The sequence below is a fragment of the Oratosquilla oratoria genome, chromosome 23 (assembly GCF_046742065.1).
Source record: "Oratosquilla oratoria isolate Oo_2021 chromosome 23, ASM4674206v1, whole genome shotgun sequence".
Taxonomy (NCBI): domain Eukaryota; kingdom Metazoa; phylum Arthropoda; class Malacostraca; order Stomatopoda; family Squillidae; genus Oratosquilla; species Oratosquilla oratoria.
The window spans coordinates 10,165,891-10,182,007 of record NC_134799.1 but is presented as its reverse complement, the minus strand read 5'-3'; positions in this window follow the sequence as shown (position 1 = coordinate 10,182,007).

Here is a 16,117-nt window from a genome sequence, read left to right as displayed (position 1 = left end):
TCCCAAAGGAGCTTCCAGTAATCAGGAGCCTTTTGTCTGCACGAGACGCAGGATGAAGGCTACGGGCCAGGAGGAGGAGGAGGAAGAAGAGGAGGAGGAGGGGGAGGGGGGAATAAAAAGAGGAGTAGGATGAAGAGGAGGAGGCAGAAGGAGGAGAGGAGGAGGAATAAAAAGAGGAGGCAGAAGAAGGAGAGGAGGAGGAGGAGGGGGAATAAGAAGAGGAGTAGGATGAAGAGGAGGAGGCAGAAGAATGGAGAGGAGGAATAGGAATAAAAAGAGGAGGCAGAAGAAGGAGAGGGGGAGGAGGAGGGGGAATAAGAAGAGGAGTAGGATGAAGAGGAGGAGGCAGGAGAAGAAGAAGAAGGAAGAGAGGTGGAGGAGGAGGAGGAGGAGGGGGAAGAAGAAGAGGAGGAGGAATAGGAGTAAGAAGAGGAGGAGGACGTGTATTGAGAGGAGGGGGAAAAGGAAGAGGAGGAGGAGGAAGACGGGTATGAAGAAAAGGAGGACGAGTAATAGGATGAGGACTAACAGGAAGAAAAAGGAGAGGAGGAGGAAGACAAGAATGAAGAATAGGAAGACGAGTAATAGGATGAGGACTAACAGGAAGAAAGAGGAGAGGAAGAAGAGGAGGAAGACAAGATGGAAGGAGAGGAGGAAGAGCAAGGGGAGGATGAAAGGGAGAAAAGATATTCCTAACTTCTTTCTTTGGACTTTCTAGAAGACATTTTTTTACCTCTAGGTCATATCTAGAAGGGACGAGATTTGCCTTTGTGTGTCCTAGATATATTTGTATAGATATTAGTTGAGGCAATTCAGTTTGTCCTATCTCTATCTCTCTCTCTCCTCTCGCTCTCTCTCTCTCTCTCTCTCTCTCTCTCTCTCTCTCTCTCTCTCTCTCTCTCTCTCTCTCTCTCTCTCTCTCTCTCTCTCTCTCTCTCTCTCTCTCTCTCTCTCTCTCTCTCTCTCTCTCTCTCTCTCTACTTTAACCCACCGGAGACAATTTTTGTATTTTTTTTTATCCATTTATTTATTTATTTATTTTAACTTTCTGGAATGAAATTGTTTGTACGAGGAAATATATTACGATCATTAAGAATAACCAAGATGAATGATCAAGTAGATAAATATTTCCAATATTATGATTTAAGTAACTCTACACAGAATACAAATAAAATTAACGAAGTAATTTCTGTTTTCTGTTTCTGTGTTAATGAATGTGCATAATGTTTCACCGAGCTTGAGCCATCCAGTGCATAGTTGACCTATTAGGAAGTTGGGTCATATGTACTTACACTACATGCCGTCAGGTGATTTTATTTAAATGAAATACACACACACACACACACACATATATATATATATATATATATATATATATATATATATAATACTAATGACCCACTTTCGGAGAAGAATAAACGAAAGTAAAAAGACCCGTATATTTCGATTACTATCTGTGATCCTCTTCAGCAGATGTGAAGATAGTGATCGAAATATACGGATCTTTTTACTTTCGCTTATTTTTCTCCGAAAGTGGATCATTAGTATAATTTTGTCAATGCGCTACATTTCTTTGTTGTTTTATATATATATATATATATATATATATATATATATATATATATATATATATGTTGTACCATATATATTGCCTCTTCCTCTTCACATGCCCATGCAAGCTTGCGACTTCGCTTTACGATTGTTTGTTTGTTGTCGGTCTTTGCTTGGGAAGCTGAAGAGAAGCAGCCAACACTCAGATGTGGAGTCTGCTCTGGAGTTTGCCTCGGGAATGCATTTCTTCTTCATCTGATCTATGTTTCCTCTTTTGGAGATTGTTTCCTTTCTCCTCACGAAATTCTGTTTTTTTTTGTTTTGTTTTTTGTTGTTGTTTTTTTCGTTCTTCGCGTCCTTCTTCTTTTCTTCTTCTTCTTCTTCTTCTTTTCTTCTTCTTCTTCTTCCTCTTCTTCTTCCTCTTCTTCTTCCTCCTCCTCCTCCTTGGCGTTGTCTTTCACCATGTATTTCTGACTAGTTGTTCTCTGTTATATTTATATAAATAGATGTGATGAAGATGGAAAATGGGATGGACGTTTCTACTCACAAAACGCTTTGATTGTAACGGCTGTAACGGTGAGTTACGATACGTTACAGTAACGTAACACGTTGACAGGAGATCTTGCATTTCGTTAAGACGTCGGATAATAAAAAGAAAAATCTGTTTTTGTAATTTCCTCTTTCGTAATTATGGTTCTAAATGGTTCCAATTTCTATTTACATTTATAGTGTAATTTTGCGATCATCAAATTTTGCGATCATCAATTTTGGTGTAATTTTGCGATCATCAATTTTGGCGAGTCTCCTAATCTCTGTTGTCTGTCTTTAATGACCCTAATCTTTCTTCTGGATTTGTTTGTAGACATTTATTCTCTATTAGATTTTATACTTACCTATAATGGTTCTCCCTGATCAGTATTTCATATTTCAATTTCAAATAACTCCAAATTGGTTCACTTAACAATATGGTTATCATAAAGAATTCTTCATTGTGAACAATTTCTTTCGAATTTACAGTCTCCTAAATATATATATATATATATATATATATATATATATATATATATGTGTGTGTGTGTGTGTGTTGTGTGTGTGTGTGTATGTATAATGGCACTTGTTCCATTGCCTCTCTCTCCTCTCCCCTCTCTCTCCTCTCCTTCCTCACCCTCCTCTCCCTCCTCTTCCTCCTCTCTCTCCCTCCTCTCCCTACCTTTTATCTTGGTTGTCTGGTCCATAATACTTGCAAGAATTCGCAGAAGCTTTGTATAACTCAGTTCCCGTATTTGCTCTTCTTAGTTCTGTTTGAGGATGCTCGCTGGGCAAGCGGGTTAGAGCGTCGCTTCTTGCGGCGGAGGTCGAAGTGACGTCAGTTCGAAGTATGCCACCAGCGAGTTGGACCAAGGGCATGGTTCATTCAATCCCACGCTACAAAGTCCTGTGTAAGGGGCACCATCCTAGCCTCCTGATAGGGGGAGTTAGTGACGTTAAACCGAATCAGGTTGTGTTTGGTTTGGTTGTGGCTTATTTTGTCTTTTAGTGAGAGATTTCATCCTCACAAAGGTGCAGTGGGTGGACGTTTGTCCTTGGCCCTCCTCGTTCCACGTTCAGTGTTTACCCGTTACATTGGGATGCTGTATTTATACGTTTTCTCTATCTCTCTATTTCTCTCTCTATCTTCTTTTGTCTCTCACTCTCACGCTCTCTTTCTCTCTCTCTCACTCAGTACTATCACTCTCCTTACTCTCCTTCTCTCTTTCTCTCTCACTCTACTCTCCCTTTCCCTGTCTCTATCTCTAGCTCTCACTCTTCGTACTCTCCTTCTCTCTCCCTCTCCTCTCTCTCTCTCTTTCTCTCTCTTTCTCAGCTCTCCTCTCTCTCTCTCTCTCTCTCTCTCTCTCTCTCTCTCTTTCTGAAGTTTGTCTTGTTCCTTCGAGAATCTAAAATTCTTAACGAGGGACGACTTAGGGTATTCTTGTATTAGTGACATTATTGTTATGACGTCTGAGTATTTTTGTTCATGCATGGAACGTAAAGGATTACATTAAATAAGGAGTTACAAGCCCATTAGATATATTAGAATACCCCCCCTCCCCCCCCAAAAAAAAACGGGTTTGGTGGTTCGTCTCGAATACCCCAAAAAAAAAGTATTAAAAAAAGAAAATTCAAATTACTGAATGAGAACCATTTAAAGGAAGAAACAACAACTGGTAGATTTTATAAAATGGATAGAATAGTGTACTTGATATATATTATGGTGGATATGGATACAAAAAACGGATACTTTTATATACGAGAACAATTACTCACATACCCAATATATATATTTTTTTTTTATAGAAATAATAACTTGTTTTATTTTCTTTTTTCAAGGAATGGAGTGTAAATTATTTAAATTTCCACGCGATAGTTGATTCTACTGAATGACAAATGAAATCATGGTTATATTGTAGCTTTCGTAGGGCGTCAGTATGGCGCAGTTACTCGATCCAGTCATATGTTTTAACAGACTGGATAGCACTGTGATTACAGACTATTTTATCCACCCAATCAAGAGCTGACTTGTTCCAAGTGTGGAGGGATATGCGGGTCAAGAATTAGGCTCCACAGTCCCCTCCGCTGGCCTCAGCGCCATAGACCTCAGCATCACTACCCAGCTTCACTCAAACCTATCACACTTCACCGGAGCACCGTCATCGTCGATCACAGACAGACCGCCATAAGGACACATAGAAAACAACAACGACACCTACACAAACAACATTACCATCACCAAGACCTACGCTAACAACAACAAACTACAACAACAGCAACAACAATAATAATGATTATAATAACAGCAATATCAACGTCAACAACACCTACACAAACAACGGCATCAACACCAAGATCATTACCATCACAAAGAACTAAAATAACAACAACAATAGTAATAACAACAACAGTAAAACCAACGCTAACACCAACATCTACGCAAACAACAACACCATTACCGACACCAAGACTTACGTACACTAACAACAAATAACACGAACAATAACACCAATCAACAAGACTGTCAGGAACTCAACCATATTCAGAATTCAGTGACCTAAGATGAGAAGCATTTAGCACAGCGGTTGGCCGACTATTGAGCGTAAGACAAATGAGCGCAGTAATATTTGAGCGCCTACGTTTGAGCTTAAGACCATTGAGCACAGTAATATTTGAGCGCCATAATTTCAAAATAGTTAAAATCTATACGGAACATAATATGTAAGAAAATTAAAAGAGTCAGACATTAAACATAGAATATATATACATACATACATATGTATATATGCATTGGAAACTGTGGAGTAGTTTGTGCCTTTACTAAAGCTTTCATGTGTATCCTACCGTTATCAGCACACAACCATACCATGAGCATGTGATTGACGATGGATTCGGTTTAACGTCGCCAACTCCCACTATCAGGAGGAGGACGGTGCCCCTAACAGAGGACTTTTGTATCGTGGAATTAAATCCACCATACCCTTAGTCCAACTCGTTGGCAGTAGGGTACGACCCGCCACGCCGTCACATCAACCCCCGCCGCAACCAGCGACGCTCTAACCTGCTCGGCCAGCGAGCTTCCTGAACAGATAAACACCAAAACCCTGATAACAAGAAACATGCATAATTCAAACAAGAAATATACACAATTCCAACCGGAATGAATTAAACTAAAAAAAAAAAAAAATGTGACTAATCTTAGATCTCGAATGAGCGAGATACCCATTGAACCTTTATGAATTCATGTTTTAGGTTAAAGTCTAAATCCAAATTGAAACGTGTTTCATTAGTGTCCGAACACCGTAAAGATTAGGTTTCTGATGGGCCCGCGTTTAAATCAGAGTGGAGCCGGCTGGACCAATTAAACAAACAGAGACACAGAAATATTGTACATAGCTTTTGTGACATTGTTATTAATTTGTTTGTTCATAATTTAATGAATGGTTATATGTATATATGTGTGTGTGTGTGTGTGTATGTATGTATATATGTGTGCATCCGCAGTTTGTTAAAGAATAGACACTCCAATAACATACAGAGACAAACGCGGGTCTTCACCGACCACCGCAGTGCCGGGTGTTTGGTATTCTTCCTTGAAAGCACCAGAAGACTTTATTCAGCTGAGGGAAGTTTCCCTTGTCTAGAAACAGACACTCTATCTACTTTGTGTGTCATTAAATATCCTTCCCTTGGAAGTGCTTCTCAGAGCTTGATTGTGTGCCACGGTGATTGCAGAAGATGTTTCTGTGCCCAACAATATTCTTTATGACGGCAGATCTATTGCATGAAAATCCTCTGTTTTGATCATTCTTTTATGACAAGTTATTTTCCTTCAGGTGCTACTTAACTTCCTGTAACTTTTGAAACTCTTTCGTCGTCTTTTCCTGATGATAAGGCAACTCATGACAATGGACCTTCAAACTGATTTTCTTTCTTGATATTTTGCTACTCTTGGAGCCTCGTATAAGACTGTTTTCCATCTGCCAGTTAAGATGACGGCATACTTGAAATGTCAATTTCTTTTGATTTTGTGTTTCGGCTCTTCTTCAACGCATGGGACGTGGATAAATGGATGTGGTTTCCATGACATAAGATAAAGTCCTTCTTCCTTCTTGTATTACAATTTACTTGTATCACTTCATTTCAACGTAAGGATTCATAACTTCTCCACGACGACCTCGGTTAAATCTCCATCATTTTCTGTTTGATGACCTCCGTTAGACTCGACGTCGTCATCCTGGGCCCATCTAAGGAGGATCTTGTGGAGATCGGGAGTGGGCACTGACAGCACCTTCCTGTGGAACCTCGTCCAGCAGGGTTCGTCTGGGTGCGTCAGGAACCGGGTGGCGTGCCACCGAAGAAGGACTCCCAGAAGCGAAAGAGGCACAACGGTACCTCAAACTGCAAATATTAACAGTACTTTGAAAATGTATATATACATACTGTATGTATAGGAATACTCGCCTACATACACATTGTAATTACTTGTATGTATGTTGCACTGAAGATGTAATATACGAAAGCGCTCTGCTTCGTTAGTTTCTTTTTCCAAGTGGTCTACTTTGCATAAGTGAACACACGTACCCGTGTTCTTATTAGCATATATATATAAATATATATATAATATATATATATACCGTGTGTGTGAAAGCTTGCGAATAAGCTGCTGATATCACTGCAATCCCTTTCAAGTACGAATGAAAAACCTTTATTTTGATTATACAGTCCAAAGAATAAATATCATTACAATTACAAGAAAAAATGTATTGAAAATGTTGTTAGTAAAATGGGGGTGTGGTACCTTACTTTTATTCTACTTTCTCCTAACGTGGGTCGCACTTTAAATGTGTCATGGTCTGTATTGTAGTTTGTGATACATTGTGTGCCCTTAATTTGCTTCTTGTTTTGTTGTCGTTTTCTTTTCTTTTTTCTTGCTCCTGTTTTTTTTCCTTTAATATTGTTCCCGTTTTCTTTCTTCTTTTTCTTTTACTTGTTTTTGTTCTCGTTCTTTCTTGCTGTTTTCTTTCTTCATTTTTGGATTTTCTTGGTCTTGTTCTTGCTTGCGAAAAGGTTGGAAAATACGGCCCTAAGAATAAGAAAGGGAGGAAAAAGCTCACGGAAACTGGAAGGAAGGACACGCGTCAGTACTGGAAAGAAGGAGGGAAGCTGACAAAGGCCAGAAAAGACTCCGGAGGGTAGAGGGAGGTGAAGGGTGTCGGGTAAGGACAAGACCAAAAGGTCTCCTTTAATTATGGACCAAAAGGTCTCCTGTCGGCATGATCCTCTTTTGTAATCCTTTGGATGCGTAAGATGAGGTCCGTGGAAAAAAGTGCGTCTACTACGGTTTGTATTGTGTGGGTTTCCAAGCGGACTGGAAGTCTGGAAAGTGGACGAAGAGGAGAAATGAAAACTGGAAAGAGACTCTTGAGTCCATGGATTTTTTTTTTTTTTTTTTTTTTTATATAACTTCTTTAAGACACTTTTCACAACCAAAACGTTTGTTGTAATTAGTTTCCGAATTGCATGAATGCACTTGACCAAGACTCAGTTGTGATAAAAACTAGAGAATCCATCTTTTTTTTTTTAATACCAAGAAAAAAAAAAAGCGAAGAAGACAAAATGGTAAACGAAAAAAATGTCCCATAAATCTCAACCAATTTTTTCATTAAATCTAATCAGAAAAAGAGAGGAGAAAATATACGCGTTTTAGTACAATTTAGGACGGACAAGAACGCACGGAGGGAAATACCTCTGGAACGGACAACCAAAAGCTCCGGAAACTAGGATCTCCCGAGTTCCAATAATCCCGAATATACGGGCCGTAACTCGAAGCCCAATGGAGACAGTGGGGTCAGAATTCGCCGTGGTAAAGGTCTATAGATATTCAGGGTTGGGGCCCATTTGCAAACGGGTATGCGAGCTGGTTCAAAGATGGCCTTCCCGCGTACATTAAGCCCCGAGTTATGGGAGGGCAAAGGCGAAGAATATAACGGGGGGAGGGGGGTTTTGACCTTTTTTTGGGGGGGATTTTGGATCTTTTGGTGTGGGGGATTTTGACCTTTTTGGGGTGGGGGATTTTTGGCCCTTTTTTGGGATGGGGGATTTTGGACCTCTTTTTTTTGGGGGGGGGGATTTTGGACCCTTTTTTGGCGTGGGGGAATTTTGGACCTTTGGGGTGGGGTTTTTTGGACCTCTTTTGGGGTGGGGGGATTTTGGACCTCTTTTGGGGGTGGATGATTTTGGACCCCTTTTGAGTGGTGGGGGATTTTGGACCCCTTTTTGGGGTGGGAGGATTTTGGACCTCTTTTGAGGGGGGGTTGAAGATTAGGGTTGGGGGGAGTGAGGATAAGTTACTGGGGTGATAAGATAAAAACATAAGAATGAAGGAGACGGCAAGAGACCATAAGGCCTACACAAGGTAGTTCCATGCCCATTACCACCCTATCCATAAAGTTATCTCGTTTTCTCTTGAAACAACTAATTGTTCCTAAGTCTAAGACCATGAACCTAAGAATGGAGAAGACTGAAAGAGACCATAAGGTCTACACTAGGTAGTTCCATGTCCATTACCACCACCACCCCCTTCCATAAGATTATTTGACCGTCTCTTAAAACTGCCAATTATTTCAGCGCTCACTGTATGGTTATTACTAAGCCTAAGAACTTAAGATTGGAGGAGACTCCAAGAGACCATAAGGCCTACACTAGGCAGTCCCATGTCCAATACCATCTATCCTCCCCATCTATAAAGTTATCTTAAAATAAACAATATTTTCAGCGCTCACTACAATTCTCTGTCAATTCTATTCGTTAACTACTCTTTTCGTAAACCAGTTCTTGCCTATTTAATTCTTTAATCTAAATTTGTAAAAGATTTGGAGTTTTTCACGGGGTTTAGGGGGTTTAAGGGTGAGATTAGGGTAGGAGTGAGATTTAGAACCCTTAAGGGCCTGTTCACACTAGCGGTTTCAACCGCGACGGATCAACTACAGTGTAAGTCAGTGGAGTCGTTCACACACAACCGCGCGGTTTTTCCTTGGTTATCGCCTTCACGTCAGCTAGTACTGAAGAACTTGCAGAAAGTCAAAGTCCTTCTGCCTCTTTCGTCTTAGAAAGAAATAGACAAAACTCGGGCTTCATTCGGGAAGAAGAGGAGGAGGAGGAAGTGGAGGAGACGGGAAGAGGAGGAGGAAGAGGAAGGGGAGGAGACGGGAAGAGGGGGGAAGGAAGGGGAAGAGGAGGAGGAAGAAGAAAAGGAAGGGGAGGAGACGGGAAAAGGGGGAAGGGAGGGGAAAGAGGAGGAGGAAGAGGGGGAGGGAGGGAGGAAGAGGAGGGGGTCTGGTGTAAAAACTGTGATCTTGCTTCGGGGGCGGTTGATTGGGGTCGGTGGACTTGACATAGCGTGAAGGGGGGCGTGGCCCCCCCGTCTCTCTCTCTCTCTCTCTCTCTCTCTCTCTCTCTCTCTATCACGTTTTTCTTAAATTCTGTCCCTCCATATGCTTGAGTGTATCTTTCTCTCCCTCTCTCTCTCTCTCTCTCTCTCTCTCTCTCTCTCTCTCTCTCTGTCAAGTTTTTCTTACAATTTATCCCTTCATATGCTTGAATCTCTTTCTCATTCATCCCAACTCTCTCTCTCCCTCTCCCTCTCCCTCTCCCTCTCCCTCTCTCTTAATATTCTCTCTCATCCACCATTTATCACTCCATCTTTCCTTCTTCCTGTTCAGAGTCTGTGTTCCATTTGTTGCAATTCCGTGACTCCTTTCTCCGTCCCCTCTGCCCCCTCTCTCCCCCCTCTCCCCCTCTCCCCCTCTCCCCCCACTCCTTGTTCACGCGGCCGTGAGTTCGCCTTGCCGCTGTTTCCTGTCTTCCTTCGCCTTTTGCAGCTCAAATTCGACTCAACTTTTCGTTCAACACTCTTGTGCCTCTAGTTCCTGCCATTGACCTCCCTCCGACCTCCCTTGACCTCTCTCCGACCTCACTTGATCTACCCCGACCTCCCTTGACCTACCTTGGCCTCCCTTGACCTCCCTCCGACCTCGACATCCCTTGATCTACCCCGACCTCCCTTGACCTCCCTCCGGCCTCACTCTTGATCTACCCCGACCTCCCTTGACCTCCGACCTCCCTTGACCTACCTTGGACTCCCTTCGACATCGACATCCCTTGATCTACCCTGACCTCCCTTGACCTACCCCCCCGACCTCCCTTGACCTCCCTCCGACCTCACTTGATCTACCCTGACCTCCCTTGACCTACCCCGACCTCCCTTGATCTCCCTCCGACCTCACTTGACCTCCCTCCGACCTCCCTTGACCTCGCCCCACCCTCTGGTTCTTGTTGTTGATGATTTCGAATCTCCTCTCATCTATTTCCTTCCTCTTTTTTCATCTTCTTTAATCTCCTGCCTTTTCTTCTATCCTCTCCTCTCATCCTCTCTCCCCCCCCCACTATATTCTCCGCTGCTCTTTTACCCTCTTCACTCTTTTCCTCTCCTCTTGTCTCCATACCTCTCCTCTCTTCTCCCCCTCCTCTCTCCTCTCTTCTCCTCCACTCTCTTCTCATCTCCTGTCTTACCCTCTTCACTTTCCTCCTCTTCTCTCCTCTCTCTACCTCTTCTCTCCTCTTCTCTCCTCTTCTTTCTTACCTTCTTCACTCTTCTCCACTCTTTTCTTTCTCCATACCTCTTCTCTCCTCCCCTCTTCTCTTCACTCCTCTCCCTACATCTTCTCTCCTCCCGTCTCTTCTCCTCTACTCTCTCCTCTCCTTTCTTACCCTCTTTCGTTTTCTCCTCTCCTCTTCTTCCCTCTCCTCTTCTCTCATCTCCCTATCTCTTATCTCCTCTTCTCTCCTCTCTTTCTCCCGTCTCCTTTCTTGTTCTCGCCTTTCGTCTCATCTCCTCTTCTTTTCTCTCTCTTGCTCTTTTTTCCCGGAATATTTGCTACCTTCTCTTCTTTTTCTGTCCTTTCTCCAATTCTGTTTCTTTCATTCCTTTTCTTTTATTTTTTTTCTTCCTCTCTCCCCTTCTTTCAGCCACCGTGCCTGTAACCCTCTCTTTCTCTTCTCTAACTTGACCTCTTTTTTAAATATATTTCACTTTTTTTTGTACCTTCTTTCTTTTCCTCAACTTTATGTGTTATTGTTAGTGTCAAATACACACGATCTTAATCTACAAGATGTTGCTTCTGCAAGACACACATACACACACACACACACACACACACACACACGACTTTAATCTACAAGATGGTGCTTCTGCAAGATACACACACACACACACACACACACACACACACACACACACACCACAACAAAGAAGAGTAACATTTTTTAGGCACTTATTTTCTATTTACTTTATCTATTAATAAATATATATATATTTATTTATTTATTTATCTTTATATTTATTTATTTATTTATTTTCTTGCTTTTTTTATTCTTCTTCATCTTTCTTTGGTGGGTGAACAAGTCTTCAGGCTCCATTTAGCTCCTGCAGTCCTTCTACTTCCTTCCGTTGCCCTTCTAACTCTTTCCCTCCCTCCCTCTCTTCCCTCCTCCCCTCCCTCCCTCCCTCCCTTATTTTTCAATGCAAACTGCCGACTAACTGCCCTTGACTTCCTGGCGTATTCTGTTTTGCTTTTTACTCCCTGTTTTTTCCTCCTCCTTCTTCTCCTTCTCCTTTTATGACGCTTTTTGTCTTGATTTTTTGGTGACTCTGCCTTGACGATGTGCAGCAGTTCTCTTCCATTGTCTGACGTGTCTGTTGGCATGGAAAGGAGTCCAGTTCTAGTACTGTGCTGAACTAGAGAGTTAGTAAAACTACAAAGCAAAAGAAGAGCATTTTCAAAGCAACAATGATAAAACATCCCAACAGGTGACCTTTTGGTCCGTAACGAGTCAATATGAACAGTCTCTGTGGTGTAATGGGTTAAGGCTCTGTGAAGGTAATCTTACGGGTGCCCGAGAGTAGTGGGTTCGAATCCTACATGCGACTGTCTTGAAAATGATCAATATATATATATACATATATATATATGTATATATATACATACATACATACATACATACATACAGTACACACACACATATCACATACACAGCTCTCGTGGGCGGGGAGTTGGTGGGGTACGTGTAAGGTCACAGCATTAACCATAGATCGGTCATATACGAGCTCTGAGCTCTCTTACGGGAGGGAAATAGCAGTCGATCATGAGTCCAACACGTGATCCAAGACCATGGTGGTGAATCACACCCACACACACGATGGTAGTTCCAAAAGAAACGCATACTTTTTTACACGTAACTTTAAAAAGTTGAAGAGCTATGAAAACGGTAGTTGTACCATTAAAACGAGCGGACATTGTTCCACTACAACTTATTTCTCCACGTAGTCACTCCCCTTCTCTATACACTTTCGCCAGCGATGAGCAACGGCCTGTGCTTGGTCGTCCGGAGCGCGGTTTGTTACTCACATCTCTCTCGCCACACCGAACCCATCTAACCGTGCCGACATCGACTGCCTCGGCTCCGTAAACGTTCACCAAGCGCCGGAAGAATTTAGTGACGCATCTCTGCTACTGACGCACAATCATGACAGAGGTTACTTTATTACACTGTCACACCGTCAGTATCTGTAATAGAGATGAAAAAATCGGGTTAATAGCGTGAAGGTTCAGCAATTTCAACAATGCCATAAACAATCCCCTCGGATCCTTTGGTGCAGAATGAAAAAATAAGAGGCAGTACTTTTAGATCTACCCGCGTATGTATGTGTATGTGTATGTATATATATATATATATATATATATATATATATATATATATATATATATATTCACTAAAGGGAAAAGTAGTTGCACATTTGTAAATCACACAGAAACCCACTATATTGTATTTTCCTGAAGAGGGCTGCAGTTGGTAGGCAAAATATAGAAGTTACCGCACTTGCAATTTTACAGTCCGACAGTGGGTTCTTTGTGGATATAAATTTTGTGTGTGTGTGTATGTGTGTGTGTGTGTGTGTGTGTGTGTGTGTGTGTGTGTGCTGAGTGGAAAAGGTAAGATGACACGGATTGGATCATGAACACTAGTTTCCTGACATCTCGACTACAAATCTTCTTCAACATTCTAGTATCCTCCCAGGAAGATCTTGCAACATGTTGGGAACAAAATATGATCTCATTCTTGAAGCATGAATAGATAAGAACTAAAAGTTAACGAGAAGTGCATTGATAAAAATTGTGAGATTTAAAGGCTTCTTGTTGAGTTTTGTATAAAGTTCTGGGGTTGTCAAAGTGCGCCTGGAAATGGAAACTGAAGACGGGTTTGCAGAGGAAAGACCATTTCAGGGTCAAAGACTGTGCAAAGGTGTACAAATAGCAAAACGTTGTACATTCAATAAAGACACCGTACTTTTGAAGTACATTTCTTTGGATTACAAGGTCCTGAAATCCCTTAGATGGGAATTCGATCGTCTTCGAATAATGGTATCGTCATTTATTAATTTCAGAATATTTCTTGAAGTTTCCAATGTGACTTGGCTTGGACATCTTACATATCAAGGAACTGAGTGAAGGTGTCTGAGAAGGCAAGGCCGCTCGCCTCTGAAGGGGAGAAGACAAAACTAGTTTCCATTGTGACTTGTCATGGACATCGTAGATTTCAAGGAACTGAGTGAAGGTGTCTGAGAAGGCAAGGCCGCTCGCGTCTGGAGGGGACAAGACAAAATTGGTTTCCAGTGTGACTTGTCTTGGACATCGTAGATTTCAAGGAACTGAGTGAAGGTGTCTGAGAAGGCAAGGCCGCTCGCGTCTGAAGGGGACAAGACAAAACCAGAAAGTTCGAGAGCCACAAGAGTCAACGCGTAGCTTCAAGAAGGGAATATAGGGTCTTGAGTTCCCTAAGAACTTCAATAAGGCTATCATACGTAGCCACCTCGCAGAGCGAGCAACGGATGAGATGTTGAAAAAATATTGACGATTATATTCTGAAGGTATTAAAGAATAGGTTGTTTAAGTAAACACAAGTAAATTCAGTTTGATAAACATGTATTTATTTTATATCTGAATGATATTTTTTCAGTTTTAGTCAAAAGCTCTTCGAGAAAATATAAGATAAGCATTCCTTCTTGAACGTTGGAATCCTAGGTAATGTACGTACTTCGATAACGTCCCTTTTTCAAGTAGTGTGATCGAACCTTAGACACAAAAAAATGAAGAATTAACGTCTTTAGTCAAGTTGACGTCGATTGGGTGATAGTTTAATTGAATCTCGAAACTTCGGAATGTGTTGTGTTCGATCGGCCATCGCTTACTCAACGAGATCGATGAAGTAGTTAAAGACTTGCCCCCGTCTACGTTTGGTTGATATCTCTACTCTCTTCTCTTCATTTCTCCTCTTTCTTGCTTGCTATCTCTCTTCTCTTCCTTTCGTTTCTCCTCCTCTTTCTGAGCATCGTTCTTCCTCTCTTTTTCTTCCTCTCCTTTTCGTTGTTTCTTTCTTCTCTCCTTTATCTCTTCTTTCTTTTTGGTTGTTGTCTCTATTCTCTTCTCTTCATTTCTCCTCTTTCTGACCATCGTTTTTCCTCTCTTTTTCTTCCTCTCCTTTTAGTTGTTTCTTCTTTCTCTCATTTGTCTCTTTTTTCTTTTTGGTTGCTGCCTCTTCTTTCTTCTCTTCCTTTCATTTCTCCTTCTCTTTCTACCCATCGTTCTTCCTCTCTTTTCCTTTCTTTCGAAATCTCTTCTTCCTTTCCTTTTCGTTATTTCTTCCTTTCTTGTTTCATATCTCCCTGTGTTTCTTCTCTCTTTTTGGTTGCTCTCTGGTCTCTTCTCTTTCCTTCTTTTCTCCTTCACTCTCTTCCCCTTGTTCTTCCTCTCTTTTTCTCTTTCTTTCGTAACCACCTCTTCCTTTTCTTTCTGTTATTTCTTCCTTCCCGCCTCCTTTCTTTTATGTCTTCCTTTATGGCTAACTACTCTCTTCTCTTCTCTTCCTTTCTCCTCTCTTTTCTTCTATCGTAACCTCTTCTTCCTTTCCTTTATTTCTTTCTTCGTTCCTTTCTACCTTTTTAGTCTTTTTTTCAGCTCTATATTCTCTCTCTTCCCCTCTTTCCTTCCCTTTCTTTCTATTCTCTTTTCTTCTATCGTAACCCCTTCTTCCTTTCCATTATTTCTTTCTTCGTTCCTTCCTACCTTTTTAGTCCGTCTTATTTTTTTTTATTTCAGCTCTTTCTATTCTCTCTCTTCCTCTCTTTCTTCAAATATTTTCATCCTTCTTCTTTTATGACCTCTTCTTCCTTTCTTTTATTTCTTCCTTCCTACCTTCTTCTTCTCTTCTTTCTTTTTTATCACATTTACTGATCTTTACCCTTTTTCTCCTTTATTCCAACTTTATCTTTTCTTTTCCTTTATTTCTTCCTTCCTTCCTATTTCCTTCATCTCTTCTTTTTTATTATAGTTACTAATCTTTACTTTTCTCTTTCTTCATTCCAACTTGATCCTCTCTTTTCCTTCCTTCCTTCCTTCCTTCCTCTCTCTCTGCTTCCTTCCTTCATCTCTTTTTGAATGAGCGAACCTTTTCTTCATTCTTCATTCTTCACTCCAATTTCTTCCACTAATATTGTTGCATTTCTCGAATTGAATTTCATGTTCTCTCCACACCGTCCTCCATCTCCACCAAGAGACCTTCCCCGTGCTCTTGCCCTACAAATGTTCTCCTCCCCGGCTCTCTACCACCCCACAGAGTGACACCTTCCACATCAATGAGCTCCCAAACTAGGGGGTCTTGCCCCCCCACCCCCCAGGGAGTCGTGAGGAGGATACTAAGGGAGTGAGCGTGTGGAGTCATCTATTAAAAAAACTATTGATTAACAGAAACAACTAAATCATTCCAATAACAAATATCTACCGTTACATATGTGATATGATATGGTTTAACGTCACACACTCCCCCCCTCCCCCCTATCGGGAGGCTAGGACGGTGCCCCTCACAGAGGGCTTTGTAGCGTGGAATTTAATGAACCATGCCCTTGGTTCAACCTCGC